The sequence below is a fragment of the Pinus tabuliformis genome, chromosome 4_2, assembly GCF_031772625.1.
Source record: "Pinus tabuliformis cultivar Carrire ecotype Pingquan chromosome 4_2, CPIR1, whole genome shotgun sequence".
NCBI lineage: Eukaryota > Viridiplantae > Streptophyta > Pinopsida > Pinales > Pinaceae > Pinus > Pinus tabuliformis.
The window spans coordinates 90,843,487-90,865,244 of NC_142304.1; the positions used below are offsets into that span (position 1 = coordinate 90,843,487).

Below are 21,758 nucleotides of genomic sequence, written 5' to 3' on the forward strand. Positions count from 1 at the left end.
GATGGTAGACTAATGATTCTGATGAAATCATCATCCTTTTGGTAGGATGATTATCTGTTATGAAATGCTGTACATGTCAATGTCTTTATTTTTCCTGAATATATATCGCAGCTCGGATGGATGAAACTAGATCCGGGGTCTTCAATCTCGTCTGATCTTCACTCGAAGTACAGGTCGATCCATGTGAGAAATGTTTTGAAGTCGAACATGGAAAGACATCGCTTGATTACCAGTCAATGATGTAAACTATTAACAAGTGCAAGAGGAATCACAGATAATGATAATGACCCTCAAGATACTGCAGTACAGTTCACGTGGTGTGAATAAAGGACTTGGCGTCGAACACCACGCAAAATATTTCGGTTGAAGGTCATTGATGTATACCTGTCGCCGGAAATGAGAAACTTGCCATTGAGGTATGCAAGCTTCAAAGTACTGAGGGGGTGTTCCTAGATCAACTTCTTGGATAATGAGCTGATGTCGACAAGAAGCAATCTGTCAAAGGAGGGTCTTAATGTATCCCACATCAGTGACATGGAACGAAGCAAATGATTTTGATGGAGGTGAAAACGATCTGATGATATATGGTTCAGGGTGGCGGTCATGAAAGAATGAAGTATAATGTATGGTAGTGGATGGAACACGGTTGACATCTCTGGATGACTTCTCTTGAACATATCGGGGACACTTATATGATGGATTGGTAGCATTTACCCCAAAGGTGGATGGTATGGCGAGACCATGGTGATGTGACCGGTGAATGAAACAACCCAACCCGACTCAGGCATGGAGTGGAAGTGTCATGTTCAAGAGCGACTTGCTACCAATAAAGGTTCTTTGAGTTTCTTCCCAATTTTTCCCCAGTCATTGTTGACCAGTACCTCTTTATTTTTGTCAAGCTTGAGGAGGATAACATATGCTTGTTCTATAATTCACCCTTCCGGCAAACCCATCGCCATGTTTTAACGAGCCTAGCGATAGTGAAACTCATTCTCGTCTAAAGACGAGTTTGTCACTATTAATGTTTTTAACGAGTCTAACGACAAAGATAACTCGGTCCTTTTCATTTTTAGAGAGTCTGAAAAGGTACGTAAAGTTAACTCCGAAAGTCCTTTTTCGTCATCTAATCCCTTAAGTCCGAAAAAGTATAAAACAATATAGAAGGGATGAATTTTCGATAGTTTTAACGAGCTGAACAAAACAAGCGCTCGATCTTTTTGTGCAATAATCCCTCAGGTCCAAAAAGATTAAAATCTAGAGGAGGGATAGCTCTTTCGGTCGCTTTAACGAGCTGGAAGGCCAAAACTAAGCAATCTTTTCATATTTTACGAGTCAGATGAAAAGAGCTTAAAGAAGACTCGTCTTTTGGGGAACGAGTGCTAAAATGGGTAGCAGCTGATTCCAGGTAAGGGTTGGAATTTTCCAAGCATGGCAGTGTCACAAGTATGGCTAGTGAAATCACTCTTCACAACTGTTCCTCAAAATGGGTAAACAATCATATGGAGGTGAATGATCGGCCAATGGAAAAGTGGAGGTGACGGTGCAAACATGACCAAGGCTTTAATGGCTGATAATGCTACATTCATGGTGGTTATTTACCAGAGAATAGTTAATTTTTTAACGAGCTTAAACGCAGATTGAAACACTTGCTCGGGCTTATGTTTATTTTTTAACGAGCATGAACTATGCGTTAAAACTTCTCGATGATAAGTTTGTATGCCCCCAGCATAATAACGCAAAACGAGGTGCATGCCCCCCAAGCTTCATTGCATTCAACTCGGTGGTTGGAATGAAGGTTTACCTTTGAGACTTGGAAAGGGGATTTGTTTCATTTTTTAATGAGGTTGACATGGTAAAAGAACTATCCTCATGATTCCTTGTTTCATTTTTTAACGAGGTTGACACGAGATAAGAACCATCCTCGGAGTCCAAATCCATTACATATAGAAGGTTTCATATTCCAGTGTGGCCACTTCTGCCAGATTACTCGGAGGCGGTAGGGAAAAAGTACCCATTAAGGCAGGGTCTTTTAGGAGACCTACTCCGATATTTTGGAGCGAATGGTTGCTTCCATGGATCATTGGAATGCTTCCAGTAATTTGAGAACCTTTGGGGAGGAAGTTTTGCTGATCGACGATTGTAATCCCTCCTTGAAAGGGAAATGCAATCTTTCTGAAATAGGTCGACACAACAGCTGCCATGGCATATATCCATGGTCTTCCTAGTAGGATGTTGTAATCAAGATTTCCATCGATGACTTCAACATCTATTTCTACTGTTTTTCCCCCTAGTTCAACCTTCAAGTTATTTAGGATACCATATGGGGTATATGTCCTTCCGTCAAATGCTTTTAATGTCGTCGAAGATCGCGACAAGGTTGGAGATCCTAAAGTTTTCCAGCAACTCATCGACATAATACATGTAGATGCCCCCTCATCAATAATTGTTCGATGAACAGTTTTGTTGAGGGCTTTCACTTGAATAAGGAAAGCTAGTTGGGCTGGTAACTGAGGATCGTATCCTTTGTGGTCGAACGATACAATATTGGAATCCTTAGGATCAACCCCACCAATTGCTGATAACAAAGCCTACCTTTGGGATGGGCAATTTTGTAGTACTTCAAGAGTCGACATAGCGGATGGCGATTGGGCCAAATCTTCCACTATGTTATAATGCTGTGCCGATCTAGCGTGGGGATTAAATTTCGACTTGTGTACTACTCCGTTTGGCGGTTTTATTGTTAATTCAGGAATGATGGGTGGTACAACTTCTGTCGAAGTTGTTTTCGAACTACTTGGTTGATCTTTTTCCTTACCGTTCGACAACTGCGGATTCCCATAATCTTTGTTCCTTGTAGAAATCAAAGCATCATTCTGCTATTTCGAAATCGACAGCATTAGCACTTGCGACGGGGAAGCATTTCCACTATCAACCAGATTTTGTCCTGGATTTGGAAATGGATCGGTTAACACAGCTAAGGTTTTCGAACTTTTAAAGAATCTTTTAAGCTCAGCTTTGTATGGAAAATGTGTTGTCCAATGACCCTCATCGCATATATGACACCCTGAAGGGGGTTTCCTATTTCCAGGAGGGTTTGAAGAAGGTTGTTCAGGAGATGATTCCTCCTGTTTCTTCTTCTTCCCTTTGCTTTGTTTCTTCTTGCTTCCTGGTTGTTTGGTTTCTTTTCCCTTATCTGCTGATACGACATTTACTTCCAAAGCAAGAATTTCATCTTTTGCATTTTGATCTGAAATCTTATGGGCTTTCTTGGATGTAGCCTTTGTCGATTTCGTGTTTGTCGTGCCAATCATGCCATCGCCGGCATGAGAGTCATTGTTTGATTTAGGAGGAGGAGGAATTGAGAATTCGGGTCTAGGGGCATCAGGTATTTTGTCGTAGAGTGTGCCAGACTAAGTATAGACCAAGTCCAAATATTGCGCACGAGCGATAACTTGCTCTTCCGTCACGACTCCCCCTTTTGCCACATCTTCCGTTATGGCAGGAAGTAATGACTTGATAAACCATTCAGCTAATAGCTGATCAGGAACGTACGTTTTTACCATCCTACGACGACGTCGCCACTCATGTATATGATCAGATATGTGAGTGGTCGTTGTCTGTTTGAAGTTGGTTAAGATTTCTGTTCCCGTTTCATACCTTATCGGTAATTGAAAATGGGTTAAAAAGGTTGTGGCTAAGGTACTGAAGTTGTCGAACGAAGCTCTAGGCAATTCAATATACCATTTTGCCGCTGGACCCGTTAATGTCCTCTGAAAAAGGCGGAGCCTTATCGAATCATCGTTTAGGGTGTTTGATGAACACCATAGATGAAATGTCATGACGTGATTCGATGGATCTTTACCTGGATTTCCATTAAATTTAGGAATATCTGATGGAAGTTTATGAGGGATCGCTGGCCACCAAGGGGCGTAAGCAACTGGATCGTTTGTTAGCTGGTGTAAATTAGGTAACTCTAAAGTTGCCACGAATGGTAACTGTTGATTCAGGTTAGGTGAAGCATACCCAGGATACGATGGAATTGCCTGAGTAGTTGGCCTTTGCATACCAGCATAATGTAGTTGATGCTGGTACGACTGATACGGTTGGTGGTGATGACCATTGTAAAGTGGTTGATTTTGACCGTTTTGAATGTACGGCTGTCCACTGTTCGCAAAGATCTGTTGCTCAGAACCTTGGTATACTTGTTGGAATTGTGGTTGCTGGTATTGCACCAGCCATGGTTGTGAAGCCATGTTCTGTTGCGCTATACTAACCACTGGACCAAGGTGTGGGGTAATCGTACCCGTTTGGACCTGTTTCGCCCCACCAGTCGGCAATCGTGGTTGAGTCACAGGGTCAAGGGGCTGTTGCATTACAACCTGAGAAATCTGAGGTTGACATACAACAGGCAGCGTTTGAACTTGTGACACTGTCACAATAGCTAGTGTAGTCGGGATGTTCGACATAGGTACACATTGTTGCATAGAATACACAACTCTTGGTTGTTGGGGTAGTATAGGTACCCAACCACTTGATGTAACTCCAGTATAACCTGAATACTGTTGTGAACTCCCGTATGGATATCCTCCCAAAGGGGATAATGAAAGGGCATACTGCCCCCCATACGGTGGTAATCCGAAACTCAAGGGGATTGTCTGCCCTTGGGGACTGGATTGCCCAAATTGACCTCCAAATGGATCAATTTGGCGAGTCTCAACATAAGAGTTGTCGGATATTATTCCAGAGGAACAAATAGGAATGGACCATACTGTAGAAATAGCCCCTGGATGGACTCCTTCTAGCGGTTGTGAGCTAGTCGGGACAGATGGTACGCCGGCAAACATTGTCGGAGTGACGGCAGGAGGTTCTGCTGTCGCTATGTCAGTCGAAACAGTCCTAGATGTTGACGATTGTTCAGACATTTTGAGTCTATCCAAAAGATTACCTAGCGATTCTACAGGAACTTCCACTGGTGGTAGACTAACTTCTGATGTCGAAGGAAATAGAGTGACCCCGACTCCAAAATGTGTTGGAGTACTTGCTTGCGGATCTTCTACAATTTCCTCTATCACAATCAAACCAGGTGGAAGGGGAAGACCGTCAGGTTTGTAAAATATTTCTGGTGCCGAAGAAGGGGTTGAATTGACAGCGACCGATGTTTGAAGAGCAAGACTCTCCGAACCGGTTACAGATGGAACTGGTTCAGTAACACAAGTGTTTACTCTCAGACTAGGATCAGTATCACTGTCCCTCTGTGGCTGTTGAACTTCTTCTGTAGAGGCAGGGTTTCCTAAAATTTTTGGAGTAACCGGAATGTCGCATGTTTTTGGAACACTTGTTCTAACTTTGATAGGATATTTCGAACTGGTTAAACGAGTTCGCTTTGTCCGTACTGTTTTCGATTCCGGAGACAAAGACGGTTGACTCGTAAGCCTCCGCGAACGACGGGGTTTCAATTGACTTTCTTCCACGATTGCGGATTACTCAATCAACTAAAATACAAAAGGGGAAATATGTTTCCGAATTAAATGAATTTTAGACACTTTGGACACAACTTGCTTTTTCAATTTTAAAGAGTCGAGAAAAAGCAAAAGATGACTCTAGTCTCCTTCGATTTTTAATGAGCCTGAAGTGACAAGTGCTCAGATGGACCTTTTCCGTTAAGGAGTCTGAAAAGGAACGAAAGGGACTGCTCTGGAGTTCTAGGTAGAGGGTGTGCCAAACAAATCGCAAAACCGTAGAATACTTTTTAAGGTACGGGCGGTCAATCTTCCCGAATGTTGTGTTCAGTGCATTGCGATCAGTAGGGCGGCCGACACGGCTTCCTATGGATAAAGGTTTTATGCCTATAGGGGTCTCCCAATATATACTCAACGGTACGTGGGAGCACAATCCGTACTGGCACTTTTCGCCTCTCAGGAGGAATCACCCAACCATCAGTGAGGCCGACAGTAACCAGGTTTTACCATGCTGGAAAACGTCTCTAGCCTAGACCTCTATGTTGTGCGTTAAGTTACAAAGCGTTGTTAAGTTCATTCAATTTATTTTAGGTTGATCTTTCTTAGAAGTTTGCCTTTTTGGATCACCATGAGATGTATATACAATTCCTAAATGCAGTCTAAAGATGATAAGCAAGCTTTTATCTCTTTTCAACAATGAAAATCCTAGCTACAAAGGGGAAAAGAAAGACACAATATTTTCTCAAAGAGCATAGAGCACACTGTAAATGCACTTTTCCTAAATCAAACCATACAAACTATCAATATGCAAATGCACAAATGCATGTATTTGTTTTCACTTTCTTAATATTGATGCCTAAAAAGAAAGCTGTTGTACAAATTTGAATTCGATTTCAAGTGAAAACGCAAACAAGTTTCTTTTTGAAATCAAAAAGACGATTACGACACTTTATGATTTTGAAGTAAACACTTGTTTCGACACTAGAAATTCAAAAATTCAAACCAAAAGACAAAAGAAAAATCTCAATCAACTGTCAACAGCAAACAAGTTTACTCCTAATATCAAAACGACACTTACGACAGGTCTAGATCTAAGGGCGACAGTATGACTAGTTTACTTTTGTAATGGGAAACTGCAAATGATGTAACAAATACACAAAAACAAATACAGTTTCTTTTATACAACTGAGGCAGAATTAAGGCAAATGAAAGGGGTTTTCAGATAGGTACACACACTGATAACAGGCTGCAAAAAATACAGATAAAACTGAACACAAGGATGCAAAGAACCACAACTGCACAGGGCAAAGGCTGATCAGCGCACCTGTTGCACAGAGAAACTGAATTGCAGCGCAGGTAGCCCTCTCGGGACCTGCGTTGAAATGCAGAGTCTCTTCACAGATCCTGCGCTGAAGTAGAAATGAGAATTGTCTCTGGTTTCTGGGTCACGGTTTGCAGTTTGATCTAAGGTTTTTGGCCGGATAAAGGCTATCAATAAGGTACAATTAGGAGGGTGATTTAAAGGAGGACTAAGAGCTATCACAAAGGGCAGTTAGAGCATTTGTGGATCAGCTTGTTCAGATCATAAACAGGCCCAGTGAGTGGACTAGAGTGGCAGATATCTACTTTGAATTTGTAAATGGCAAATGCAGTTCGATTCGCCACTCCTAAGTTTATGAGAAGAACAAGAATAGAAACACAAATAAACTAACTAGATATGATTCCAAGTGGAGTCGCCAATTTGTTGTTGGGAAAAGTATCTATTCAGAACACCCCTATCCCACTCTAAGGTGTGATAGTGCCTTAGCAACAAACAAGGAAAACTACTTGAGTATTCTTCTTTATGAAATGTAAATGAGGAGAAATGATGTAACTAACCTGTGCCTTTCGCTATTTTGTTGATCCAATCGCTCCTCTCTTCAATAGCTCCTAGCTCCCTGCTCCCTTACCGGCCCAGCTTGACCGAATTCCTGCAAGATCATAAGAGAGAGAAACTACAAGAAGATATAGATATACATTCATAAAAGGCTCGGGATCATATTAAGCTAAACATGCAAATATAACAAAACATCACTGAGATACAAGCATGTAGAAGAAACTCAAATAATTTTATTGATATGATAAGAAAGTCCAAGAGGAGATACAACCAAGTGAGTCCCGATCCAACATCTACCTCCCAGCAAAGGAATCCCTTCCTCTCCTCCAACAAAGCATAAATCACCCAATGTACTAATCTCAATCTCAAACCAACAACAATTCTCTGCAAAGTACAAAATTCCAGCCTCTAGATCTCTAGGATGAGGCATCCATATATAGATGTAAGCAGAGAGGATGAGTCAGCTTATGTTTTGACTTGTGGCTTCTCTCTGTCAATTCTTGCTTCTACTTGGAGACTAAGAGCCTCTTACTCATCACTTGGTCGAATTCAGTGAGGCAAGTGTCATTGGAGAAGATTTTGGAAGCTTCCATGGTCTTTCCACCTCGTTGAATGACTCTGCCACTTGTCATTTCATGCTCAATACACCTGGGTAGTGCATTCAAGTGCATTGCAACACACCTAGCCAGTGTATTTGGGAGCTTTGCAATGCAGGCAACTAGTGAAGCTTCTGAATTGATCCTCATTTGACTAGTTCTGAGTGGTTTTTGGTGGAGAACTTCTGGGAGAAATTGTCATTGGTTGACCTTGTTCCTTTAGGAGCTGTAACAACATCTTTAGGGACTTTGGATCCCTTGGATTATGGACATTTCATGCTTATAGCTGTAAGGCACAAAAATGTCTATAACGCATGGAAACCCCAATTTTCCTGGGCTTCAGCGCCTTTTCCATCACAGAATGGAAACAACAAATTTCCCACCCCCAAGCAATAAAAAATCGTCATCTAGAGGAAGAGGCAAAGGAGCGAGATCAGGAGGGTTGTCTAGATTTTTTGTGACAAGAGCGAAGCTTTGAATCGAGGTGACCAAGGGCTGAATCTCAGTGGATTGTGGTAGCACCCCATCATGTATTTAAGTCATCTACAAAGGATTCTTCTCAACGACCATTTGGAATTGAACTTCAAAGCTACCCCGACTAAGATGCTTCATGGTCACGGTTTGCAAATGACACAGGCCCCCAGGGGTGACAAAGCGACGCCCCTACTGCAGGTCGAGATAGAGTGGAAGAGTGACATGCACTGCTTCTAACATGGAATCTGACTTAGAGGTGTTCAATCATAATCTGACACACGGTAGCTTCGTGCCACTGTCTTTTCAACCAAGTGTGATGACCAATTGTGTGAACCAACAGTTCCTCTCATACTAAGTTGAATTACTATTGCGGTGCAGTTCATTAGTAGGGTAAAACTAACCTATCTCTCAACGGTCTAAACCCAACTCACGTTCCCTATTGGTGGGTGAATAATCCAACACTTGGTGAATTCTGCTTCATAATGATAGGAATATCCAACATCGAAGGATCAAAAAGCAATGTCGCTATGAACGCTTGGCTGCCACAAGCCAGTTATCCCTGTGGTAAATTTTCTGACACCTCTAGCTTCAAATTCCAAAAATCTAAAGGATTGATAGGCCACGCCTTCACGGTTTGTATTCATAGTAAAAATAAAAATCGAATGATCTTTTACCCTTTTTTCTCACACGAGATTTATGTTCTCGTTGAGATCATCTTAGGAAACTTGCGTTATCTTTTAACAAATGTTTTTCCCCATCCAAACTCCCCACTTGACAATGTCTTCTTCCTAGATCGACCCACCAAAACATGCCTTAAGGCCAAAAACAGGGGCAGTGCCCCATCTCTGCCCCACAAAATAAGTAAAATAATGTTAAAAGTAGTGGTATTTCACTTGTGCTGAAAACGGCTCCCACTTATTCTACACCTCTCAAGTCATTTCACAAAGTTGGACTAGAGTCAAGCTGAATAGGGTCTTCTTTCCCTGCAGATTTTGCCAAGCCCATTCCCTTGGCTGTGGTTTCACTAGATAGTAGATAGGGACAGTGGGAATCTCGTTAATCCATTCATGTGTGTCACTAATTAGATGACGGGGCATTTGGATACCTTAAGAGAGTCCTAGTTACTCTTATCGTTTACCCGCACTCGGTTGAATTTCTTCACTTTGACATTCAGAGAACTAGATAGAATCACATTGTGTCAACATCTACAAGGACCATCACAATTGTTTGTTTTAATTAAATAGTTAGATTGCCCTTGTCCGTACCAGTTCTGAGTCGATTGTTCGACGCCTCGGGAAAAGCCCTCGACAGGGGGAATTCTATGCTCGTAGCCCAATAGGCATGCGACTTCCCACCCTCATCGTGAGAGCAGCTCGGGTAGACTGCCGACAACCCATGAGTTGAGGGCGAAGACCCCTAGGCCCAGCCCTTAGAGCCGATCCTTTTCCCAAAGTTATGGATCCATTTTTTCTACATCCCGTACCTTCATTATTCTATTGACCAGAGGTTGTTCACCTTGGAGACCTGATGCGGTTATGAGTACGACTAGGCATGAATGGTACTTAGTCCTCTAGATTTTTAAGGGCGGCCAAGGGTGCACCTAACACCGCAAGGCATGTGGTGCTCTTCTAGTTGCTAGACCCTATCTCTGGGTGAACCGATTCTGGTTCAGGAATATTAACTTGATTCCCTTTTGATGCTCGTGCAGAGTGCACCCTTGATACAAGGCTTCCCCATCTCCTAGGATCGAATAACCCATGTCCAAGTGTTGTTCACATGGAACCTTTCCCCACTTTAGTCTTCAAATTTTTCATTTGAATATTTGCTACTACCACCAAGATTTGCACCAGAGGCCGATCCACCCAAGCTCATGCTCGAGGTTTCTCAACAACCCTTGCATCCTCCTACCCATCAGAGCTAGGCAATTGCTCCAACGGTCGAGTATAATTTGCGCACTTCAACGCCATCCATTTTTGGGGCTAGTTGATTTGGTAGGTGAGTTGTTACACGCTGCTTAGGAGATTTCGACTTCCATGACCACTGTCCTGCTATCTTAATCAACCAACACCCTTTGTGGGATCTAGGTTAGCACACAATTCGACACCGTAACTTGACTTTCGGTTCATCCCACATCGCCAGTTCTGCTTACCAAAAATGGCCCACTTGGAGCTCTCAATTCCATGGTTCGGCTCAATGGAACAACCACACCCTCTTACCTATTTAAAGTTTGAGAATAGGTTGAGGGTGTTACGCCCCCGATGCCTCTAATAATTTGGTTTACCCAATAAAACTTGTGTGTGAGCTCTAGCTATCCTGAGGGAAACTTTGGAGGAAACTAGCTACTAGATGGTTCGATTAGTCTTTCGCCCATATACCCAAGTCAGACGAACGATTTGCATGTCAGTATCACTATGAGCCTCCACCTGAGTTTCCTTTAGCTTCGCCCTACTTAGGTATAGTTCACCATCTTTTGGGTCCCAACAGGTGTGCTCGCACTCGAACCCTTAGCATAAGCTCAAGGTTGGTCAATGATGCACCCCCCAGAGAGGGGATCTCTCCCGTCAGCTTCCTTATGTCTCGCAGGTTTTCAAACCTATCAACTTGCACACATGTTAGAATCCTTGGTCCATGCTTTAAGACGGGTTGAATGGAAAGCCTGCCAACCAACACCACAAGTGCACAGGTGCACACGGTCTGTGACAAGGGTGCATGCTTCATTCCTCAACCACTGTAATGGAAAATCAACAGGTAGTAATCCACCTGCACTTGTGACGATGCAACAGCCGTGTTGGTTTGTACTTCAAGTCGAGTGGCGGACCAGCCTGGGTCATTCCACATCCGACCGAGATGCATCAATAGCCTCCATCCACTTCCCTCCCATTAACTTCAAGCAATCTTTAACTCTCTTTTCAAATTCCTTTTCATATTTCCCTCACAGTACTTGTTCGTTTCAATCTCTCACCCGTATTTAGCCTTGGACAAAATTTACCACCCAATTAGCACTGCATTCCCAAACAAACCAACCCGTTCACAATGCCTCGTGATGCGGTAGGGTCCCGGCATTGATGGGGCTATCACCCTCTCAGGCGGCCTCTTCCAAGGGACTTGGCCCAGGTTCACCATTGAGAACGCTTCTACAGACTACAACTCAGGCGATGCTGCCGCCCGATTTTCATGTTGGGGTCTTCCCAGTTCACTCACTGCTACTAGGGGAATCCATTTAAGTTTCTTTTCCTCCGCTTAATTATATGCTTAAACTTAGCGGGTGTTCTCGCCTGAGTTGAGGTCGCAAAGTTGGAGCTAAATCCTCCCTACCTGATGGAAGGACAAGGGAGAGCAAAGCAATTTCGAGCAATGCCACACAAATCCCGCATTAGCTAATGCTGACTGTCCATCCAAGGGGACAAGATCACCACTCACCAACGCATGCCACGAAATATCGCTTGAGGTATTTTAGCTAACCGCACTGCATTGGGCATGGAAAACTAGCTCTGTTACCCCCTAACATATTTTAGGGAGTGCGTTTTAATGGGATGAAACGCCCAGATAAACATGCCCTTGACCAAGGCCTCAGGTGCAAATTTCGTTCAAAAACTCGATGATTCACTGGATTCTGCAATTCACACTAAGTATTGCATTTCGCTACATTATTCATCATAACAAGAGTCGAGATATCTATTCCTGAGAGTCGTTTCCACATATTACCGAAAAATCCACCACAACACTGAATAGGGGCACCCCCCACAGCAAATGTAAGGCTAAGGTCCAAAAGGAGGAAACGAAGAAAAACACATGAAAGAAGGAGAAACAAAGGTGTCTAGCCCCCTCACAATAGGAGGCTCAAATAAAGAAAAATCTCCCCAAGCCCCACACCCTCGCAAAAAGGGGGGAAATGCATGGAACAGTAATCAAACAAATCACAAGCCTCCCAAGCCCCGTGCCTTAACAAAAAGGGGGGAATTGAAAGGGACGATGATCGAGAAGGACTATGGTGGCCACCGCAGGAGCCTGCACTACATTTTGTCCTTCCCAAACACTAATCCACAACAATCCCACCTTTTATTCGTAAATCTAGGGGCCAAAAGGAAGAAGGGAATAAAACAACATGAAAGAAAGGGATATCAACCGTGGCTGCCAGCTCACAAGGGAAGCACAGGGGAGGACAATCGAGAAGGACTAGGGTGGCCACCCTGGGAGCGCGTACTACATTTCGTCCCTCCCGAACACCAATCCACAACAATCCCACCTTTTCTCCGTAAAGTTAGGGGCCAAAAGGAAGAAGGGAAGAAAAAACATGAAAGAACAAGAGATATCAAATGTGTCTACTGGCTCACAAGGGGAGGTTCAAACAGAGAACAAGATTCCCCAACCTCGTGCCTTCACAAAAACGGGGGAACTCTAGGGGACGATGATCGTGAAGGACTACGGTGGCCACCCTCAGAACTCGCACTACTTTTTTTCCTTCCTGAACACCAATCCACAACAATCTCACCTTGGCCAAAATCAAGAAGGGAAGAAAAAAACATGAAAGAAAGAGATATCAAATGTGGCTACCAGCTCACAAGGGGAGGTTCAAATAGAGAACAAGCTTCCCAAACCTCGTGCCTTTGTAAAAGGGGGGGAACTGCAAGGGACAATGATTGAGAAGGACTAGGGTGGCTACCCCGGGAACTCCCATTACTTTTTTTCCTTCCTGAACACCAATACACAACAATCTCACCTCTTCTCCATAGAGCTAGGGGCAAAAGGAAGAAGGGAAGAAAACAACACTAAAGAAACAAAGATCCCGAGAAAAGAGAGAAGCTCAACAACACGTTGAGTAGATGTTCACTAACCAAAAATAAATCAAACAAGTCACCGAATCAAAAAGCATCCCACCTCTTCACACCCTCAGACATACATTACGCACAACACTCTTTCTAGCTTACTACATAACAAACAACAATCAAACAACCAAGCAAATAAATCACAACCTAAACTTGACCACTAGAAAATACAAGGGCCATGATGAAACCATTGTATGGAGCATGTTACTAAGAGGTAAACAAGCCCCCAACCTGACACTAGGCTTCAAATGACAAATAGAATACTAATAACAAACCTGCCCCACTATTGCACCCCTTCATGTACGAAACACCCAACAACCTTTCCAGCGAGAAATTCAACATGGGTCAAGAATCAAACTCCAAAGAGGAGTTGTCATGTGCCAACACTCAATGCTGGAGAAAGCCATAGGCCACAAATACATCGATGGTGCAAGGCCACTAAAGAGAGGGACATCCGCAAAGCGCACACCATGAAACAAAGAAATGATCAAGTCCCACAAAAAACCTACAATCCAAAGGGAGGAACAAAGACACAACCCACTACTTCTTTTTTCCTTAGAAGGGGAGTGGCTCATGAGAGAATGAGGAATTCCCTCAACAACAAATGCATGAGATAAGATTTCCACCCTCATGCCCATTGGCGGGAAAAATTGTCATCTCGATGGAGCTCAGACCAAGGGAGAGGTTTTTCGTTACCTGGACACCCAACCCTTCCACGAGGGCATATCGAGGAAGTAGGGAGGACTAGGGTGGCCAGCCTAATGGGTTGAACCACTCTTCATCCATCCCATACTAACCCCACCCTGACAATTTCCCCTCACGGAAGGTTTGAGCTACTAGGTGTGCAGGCAACCACTCCCTCGACCCAACCACCAGCAAAAAAACTCACCAAGCAACACATCAACCACTACCACCTTTTCAAGAGAACCAACTACGGAAGCCCACACCCTTGGCCCATGCCTTCCAATGAACAAAAGACCAAGCACCGCTGCTACGAATGAGTCTAAATTTATCCATCGTATTTCCCATGCACCTCAACTGCAGTAACCATGCCCGGCTAAACAGATCGGTGGAAGGGCTCCCAAGAAACAATATTCCAAACCTCCTATAGAAACACATTGGGGGAGTGAAAAACAAAGGATGGGTGGGACAAGCACAAGCATATCTTGCAAGCACACACACGAAAAAATAAGCGTTACCTTAAGACAAGCAACCAACAATGTTCCTGCCAAACACCAAACCCACTCCCCTAGAGACACACCACACAGTCCCACATTGCAATCAAAACCCAACCAACCCAAACCAAAAAAGAAAACCCCTACTATCAATGATCCTACCGTAGGTTCACCTACGGTAACCTTGTTATGACTTCTCCTTCCTCTAAATGATAAGTTTCAATGAACTTCTCACGATGTTGATGATGGCGAACCACCATCGTCGATGCAATCCGAACACTTCACCAGATCATTCAATCGGTAGAAGTGATGGGCAGTGTGTACAAAGCGCAGGGATGTAGTCAACATGAGTTGATGACACATGCTTACTCAAAATTCCTCATTCAAGACCAATAATTGCAATGGTCTATCCCCATCACGATGCAATTTGAGAAGATTTCCCGATCCTCTCGAACCAGGAAGAAAAACTTGTTGGCTACATCAGTGTAGCACGCATGTGGCCCAGACCATCTAAGGGCATCACAAACCTATTATTGCCTCAAACCTCCATGGCCTAAATGGCCATAGTCCCTCTAAGAAGCTGGTCGCAAATGGGAACCTTTGCATAGCTAGTTAGCAGGCTGAGGTCTCATTCGTTATCAAAATTAACTAGACAAATAACTCCACCAACTAAGAACGGCCATGCACCACCACCCATAGAATTAAGAAAGAGCTCTCAATCTACCAATCCTTATTATGTCTAGAGCTGGTAAGTTTCCCTGTGTTGAGTCAAATTAAGCTGTAGGTTCCACTCCTGGTGGTGCCCTTCCATCAATTCCTTTAAGTTTTAGCCTTGTGACCATATCCCCTGGAAGCCAAACACTCTGATCTATCAGAAGGTGCTGGCGGAGTCCTTAGAGCAACATCTGCCAATCCTTAGTCGGCATCATTTATGGTTGAGACTAGGATAGTATCTGATCATCTTCGAACCCCCAACTTTTGTTCTTGATTAATGAAAACATCCTTGGAAAATGCTTTCGCAGTGGTTCATCTTTCATAAATCCAAGAATTTCACCTCTGACATTGAAATACGAATGCCTCCAACAGTCCCTATTAATCATTACTCTGGTCACGAAGTCCAACACAATAGGACCAGACTCCTATCATGTTATTCCATGCTAATGTATTCAGAGCATAAGCTTGCTTTGAGCACTCTAATTTTTTCAAAATAACAACACTGGAGTCGCGACCTAGCCAACTAAGGCTAGGATCACGCCGCCAAAAAAAGGGATGGAAGGGCAGGTGCACACCGAGTAGGTGGACCGACCTTTATGACCCAAGATCCAACTACGAGCTGGAATTACCCTGGTTGTTGGCACCAACCTTGCCCTCCAATGGATCATTGTTAAGGGATTTAGATTGTACTCATTCCAATTACCAGACTCGATGAGTCTAGTATTGTTATTTATTGTCACTACCTCCCCTTGTTAGGATTGGGTAATTTGCGCACCTGCTGCCTTCCTTGGATGTGGTAGCTGTTTCTCAGAATCCGTCTCCAGAAACGAACCCTAATTCTTCGTCACCCATCACCACACTGGTAGGCCTCTATCCTCCCATCGAAAGTTGATAGGGTAGAAATTTGAATGAAGCATCGCCAACAAAAGGGCTTTACGATCTGTCGAGTTATCATGATTCACCAGAGAAGCAGGCAAGCCCGTGTTGGCCTTTTATCTAAAAAATGCATCCCTTCCAAAGAGTTGAGACTTGGTGCATGTATTATCTCTAGAATTATGGTGGTTATTTGAGTAGTATAATACAATCAAAAAAACTATAACTGATTTAATGAGCCATCTGCAATTTCACAGTTTGAATTAGTTCACACTTAGACATGCATGGATTAATCTTTGAGACAAGCATATGACTATTGGCAGGATCAACCAGGTAGCACCCTCTAACTTCAAAGGTAATTCTAGGCACTCTCTTACCAAGAGCCAACCTGAACACCCATCAATTAAAAGAGATATCAAAATATCATGTAAAACTTTTATGCCTTGCACCTCTTACATCCCAAGAAGGAAGCACATGCAACATGCACAAGACATGGTGAAAAAATGGGTAGACCTGCCGAGCCACAATGCATGAAGGCCACTTTGGAGTTTGCAACACACCCCAACCAACAAGAAATTGAGTGATCACTCACCCACTCCCTTAGAAATGTCTCCAAAAGCCTCCATGCCCCGCACCGAGGCCACCTAGGAGTCCACCCGAACAATATCAACGATGGACCTCGATCTCCTGATCACCTGCGGCAGCCTCGATGCAAAGGAAATAAATGGAGAACAACCAACCACACAACCACTATGTTATAAATGAGCCCCAACCCTCCCCTCCTCGCACTGAGGCCACTTAGGAATCCACCCGGATAGCAGCAATGATGGACCTCGTTCTCCTGATCACTTGTAACAGCCTCGATGTGAACGAAAAGGAAGGAAATAAAAAGAGGACGATTGACTGCAAAACTTATCATAGAGAGGCCATACAAACCTCCCCGCCCTGCACCAATGCCACCTAGGAGTCCACCCAGACAACAAAAATAGTGGCCAACATTACTACTCATGTGCTACCAAGTGGGGATTGAGAGAAGATGAAAATTGGCCACCCTACAAATTAACCAAGGCCATCGTTCAGGCAAGCCCAAAAAAACAACTCAATTACCAACCCACCTTTCACAAGGAAAGAAAACTTGTCACTTGTATCATTTGGATGGGCACGAGGGACCAAGACGAGCCCGAGAGCCACACCACAATAGCCCATCCAACTCCAATAACTTGGAGAGTAGAAGGGGAATCGTTCACATATGCCTTCTGGGACAAGCACCACCGGCATTACCGCTCACATGCTACCTAGTCAGGATGGAGAGAAGATGAAAATTGGCCACCTTACAAATGACCCAATGCCATCTTTTCATGCAAAGCTGAAAAAACAACTCAATTACTAACCCACCTTTCACACGAAAGTAAAACTTATCACTTGTATCATTTGGATGGGCACGAGCGACCAGGATGAGCCAGGGAGCCACACCACAACAGCCCATAAAACTCGAAGAACTTGGCGAGCAGAAGGGGAATTATTCACATATGCCTCCCAAGATGAGCATGGCCAACATTACCGCTCTTGTGCTACCGAGTGGGGATGGAGAGAATATGAAAATTGGCCACCCTACAAATGACCCAAGGCCATCCTTCAGAGAAACCTAAAAAAGCAACTCAATTACCAACCCACCATTCACACGAAAAGAAAACCTATCACTTGTATCATTTAGATGGGCATGAGCGACCAGGATGAGCCTAGGAGCCACACCACAAAAGCCCATACAACTCAAAGAACTTTGAGAGAAGAAGGGGAATTGTTCACATATGCCTCTCGGGATGAGCATGGCCAACATTACCGCTCATGTGCTACCGAGTGGGGATTGAGAGAAGATTAAAATCAGCCAGGCTACAAATGACCCAAGGCCATCCTTCAGGAAAACTTGAAAAAAAAAACTCAATTACCAACCCACCTTTAACACAAAAAGAAAACATGTCACTTGTATCATTTGGATGGGCACGAGGGACGCGGATAAGCTCGGGAGCCACACCACAACAACCCATACAACTCCAAGAACATGGAGAGAAGAAAGGGAATTTTTCACATATGCCTCCCAAGACGAGCATGGCCAACATTACCGCTCATGTGCTACCGAGTGGGGATGGAGAGAAGATGAAAATCGACCACCCTACAAATGACCCAAGGCCATTCTTCAAGCAAACCCGAAAAAACAACTCAATTAACAACCTACGTTTCACACGAAAATAAAACCTATCAGTTGTATCATTTGGATGGGCACAAGGGACTAGGATGAGCCCAAGAGCCACACCACAATAGCCCATACAACTGCAAGAACTTGCAGAGCAGAAGGGGAATTTTTCACATATGCCTCTAGGGACAAGCATGGCCAACATTACCACTCATATGCTACCAAGTGGGGATGGGGAGAAGATGAAAATCGGCCACCATACAAATGACCAAGGCCATTCTTCAGGAAAATCTGAAAAAACAACTCAATTACCAACCCACCTTTCACACAAAAATAAAACCTATCACTTGTATCATTTGGATGGGCATGAGGGACCAGAACGAGTGCAGTAGCCACACTACAACAACCCATACAACTCCAAGGACTTGGAGAGCAGAAGGGGAATTGTTCACATATGCCTTTAGGACGAGCATGGACAACATTACCGCTCATGTGCTACCAAGTGGGGATGGAGAGAAGATGAAAATTGTCCACCCTACAAATGACCCAAGGCCATTCTTCAAGTAAACCCGAAAAAGCAAGTCAATTACCAACCCACCTTCAACACGAAAAGCTGACCCAGGGACCAAGATGAGCATGGCCAACATTACCACTCATGTGCTAGCAAGTGGGGATGGATATTAGATGAGAATCAACCACCCTACAAATGACTCAATGCTATCCTTCAGGAAAAACCGAATAAACATCGCAATTGCCAGCCCACTTTTCACACGAAAAGGAAGACCGTACTTGAATGAGTTTACATGGGCACCCTCACACGACCTGACCCAACCCAACCAAATGAGTTTTCATAGGTGACCTCACACAACATGACATGACCCGACTTGACCCGACCCAACCGAGTTTACATGGGCACCCACACACGACCGAAACGAAGGCACAAGGGAGAGCCAGGAAAATGAGCTACACGAACATGCACAAAACCCAACCCAGGTCACAACTTAGAAATTTTGATATGGGCTCATGTGCCTAGGCACACCCTCACACTGAACGACCTGACCAAATGAGTTTACACGGGTGCCCTCAAACGACCCGCCCAAACGAGTTTACACGGGTCCCCTCAAATGACCCACCCGAACGAGTTAACACGGGCTTCCTCAAACGACCTGCCTGAACAAGTTTACACAACCATCCAAATGCCCCTACACTAGTGGTAGTCTTCCAACCACACTATAGTGAGGTGCGACACCACCGACCACTTTCTTTTCACCAATACTTATGACCATGGACTACGTGTAACATTTGTACTTAGTTTATTTTTTGTTACCAATTATTAATTTATCCTTTATACATGATGAAAACCATGAACATTCATCATAAACAACAATACCATGAACAATTGCACAACACTATAAAGGGAAATGAAACTTCCTGTTGTGATTCTACCCGAATCAATATATATATAATCTTCAATTTTCACAACACAAGTTAAATCTTGGAGGAAACCCCAAATTTACACTTAGCCAAATTTTCACAACTTTGGCAAACTTGGTTGCCCAACTCATTGGCACCTCTGAATGGTCACTGCATGACTCGCCCAACTCTTCGTTCACCCATCACACATTTCGTTTCCACCTAGCGCCTAGCACACCCAACTGCGGGTCACCCTCACCTGTTCACCAACTCGTCCAACCGTTCGATCTACACGTTGTTTGGCAGGTGCGCCCTCCCCACGCCTCACATGACCTATGGCACGGACGCCCTACTGAGTTACTCCACCCAGCCGCCCCATGAACTCGTTCACCCGACACCCTCCGTGGGTTGCCCGACCTGTCCGCTGTATCAACCACTCGGTTGTCCTACATTCGTTCACTCAATGCCCTACTTGGGTCGCTCCTCTCCTCTGCCCGGTTTGATTACCAACCAACTTCACTCTGCCCGACCATTCAACCTAGGCTCATGCATCCAACCGCAGTCCATGCACTTAGCTCACACTTTTGGTTGATGTCTGAATGATCGAATGATGACTCTCCACCATCATTCATTTTCTTACTTATATGCTTGAATTCCCATCATTAAAATGCCTAGATGACCTGCCCATCATCACACAACCGTCGGCTTTCTCCACTTAACCAACACGTCAACCCGCCCGTTCCATCGTTCAGCCACACACTTGTTCCATCATTCGCCTGTTGGCTTGCCCATCGGTCGGGGCACCTGGGACTGCCCACATGGGTATAAGTAAAACTCCACATTACTCCATCACATTTCTTCCCAAAGCACTCGCACAACCTGTAGCTCATCTTCTGCGCCCATGCACTTCACTAACCATAGCTCGTCTACTCGTTTGGTGAGTTTCCCATCCGTCACATGGATCTTAGGGCATTACATCCTCCCCAACCTAAAATTGTTGTCATCCTCAACAATATCTCATCTCAGTAACCATCCATCACCAAGATAACAACCATATCCTTGATCCATGATATCAACTAGTCCATACATTGCAAACATCCCTACAACATATGAAAAACGACCGCCTCCACCATGTGTCATTCCATCACGTAAACTGTCATCATGATACTCCAACATAATGCTAACACATCTCTACACACTACTCGAGTCCCATAATATGAGCTATTCGGGTAGCTAATCCAACTGTCACACTCAAACCATGAGAATGCACATCCTCATCCCACCATAAATCTTTTCTCAAACTTTGCCACTATCCGAACTCATCAAGAATCTACTCCAAACCCATGCTCAGGTCCATGGAAACTCCATCCCATCTGCAACATGTCATGATGTTAATGCAAAACCATTCCTACATCATCTATCTGTCATACCTACTCAACCTGTTTAAAGGACTCACTGCCATGAGCAACTATCAATGAGCCCCATCTTCTAAGTCATCTAAGAGTATGTGGAGGGAGTAGAGCCTGAAGGCTCTCCCTCACTAATCAGCTCAATACACCTATCTAGATCTTCTATCTCCATCCTGTGTAGATATGCAATGCAATCCTCCTCCTGGATATTTAGCCTCACATAAACTTAATCATCCTCATCCTCATCCTCAACTTCCTCCAGCCTCCTAAACAAATCCAAGATGCTATCGGACAATGTCTTGATAACCTGTGACTATTCCGCAAGCTTTGCCTCAGTAGTAGACAACTACTTGCACACCTCATCCATACGCTTCTTCCCTTACATCTGCATCCCTTCCAACTTACACTCACCTAGTCGAATTTCCCGGTCCACTCACCTAGTGTCGTGTCCACCTTTTCAGCCACACCAATCAGGAAATCGGGAGGAGAATTCACTCTCTTAATTTGTACTTGCACCGGTACAAATTTCAACCCAATCCTTCTCACGACATCTTCACTCATGAAGTTGTGAGTAGCCCCACTATCCACCATAGTGAGTACATCCACACTCCCAACCTTCATCTGAACATAATCCAAGCTGTTCCTTTCTGGATCTCTTCGTGAGACCACTTCCATAGCAGTTTCATCTCCAAGAATCTGCATCACCCCCACAGAAGTCTCTTCTTTCTTCACATTATACTATGCCACCGTAG

At 44.1% G+C, this 21,758-nt stretch overlaps 2 non-coding genes and 1 pseudogene across 2 annotated transcripts; all 3 read right to left on the reverse strand.

Moving 5' to 3' along the window:
* Positions 1-8,405: 8,405 nt before the first annotated feature.
* LOC149168407 (25S ribosomal RNA) lies at positions 8,406-11,694 on the reverse strand. The gene has a single exon (XR_016260003.1). It is a non-coding gene; the product is annotated as a 25S ribosomal RNA (ribosomal RNA).
* A 247-nt stretch (positions 11,695-11,941) lies between these two features.
* On the reverse strand, positions 11,942-12,095 carry LOC149168408 (5.8S ribosomal RNA). The gene has a single exon (XR_016260023.1). It is a non-coding gene; the product is annotated as a 5.8S ribosomal RNA (ribosomal RNA).
* A 2,461-nt stretch (positions 12,096-14,556) lies between these two features.
* LOC149168409 (18S ribosomal RNA) lies at positions 14,557-16,329 on the reverse strand (annotated as a pseudogene).
* Between the last annotated feature and the right edge of the window lie 5,429 nt (positions 16,330-21,758).